This window comes from Lactuca serriola, chromosome 3, assembly GCF_051521515.1.
Source record: "Lactuca serriola cultivar US96UC23 chromosome 3, Lser_US96UC23_V15, whole genome shotgun sequence".
In the NCBI taxonomy this organism is placed as follows: domain Eukaryota; kingdom Viridiplantae; phylum Streptophyta; class Magnoliopsida; order Asterales; family Asteraceae; genus Lactuca; species Lactuca serriola.
This window is the reverse complement of record NC_136410.1, coordinates 153,715,734-153,716,239: the sequence shown is the minus strand read 5'-3', so window position 1 is coordinate 153,716,239 and position 506 is coordinate 153,715,734.

Genomic DNA, 506 nt, shown 5'->3' with positions numbered 1-506 from the left:
CATCTTGCGGTTGTATACATGAAGTTAATATCAACAAAAAAACGAGGGTTTTACTTGGAGATTAAATCGAGCAGCAGAGAAGTAGTCGAGGTTTTACCTGGAGATGAAATCGAGCAATAGGGAAGAAATCGAGCGGTCGATAGCAGAGAAGAAATCGATCTCTGGAGATATGCGATGGAGAAAGAACGAGAGTCGGAGATACGACGAGGATGGAGTAGCGGTGGTCAGGATCGCTGTAGATATGCGACGAAAAGGTTGGAGGAGGAGTTCACTACAACCTCCGACGCCTCTTCTCATAATCTCCCAATCACCGCCAAAAACCCCTAGATGCTGCCTTCTGTTCATCTTCTTCGATCTACCAATGAACGAAGACCCCAACCCACTGTTTGTATGGAGATTGCAGATTGAAGACGAAAAGGTGGGAGATTGGAATAGGCGCCTGGATTCGTATGGGAGGGAAACAAAACCTCTAAATATTTGGGGGAAATGAAATTAAGTGGTAAAGA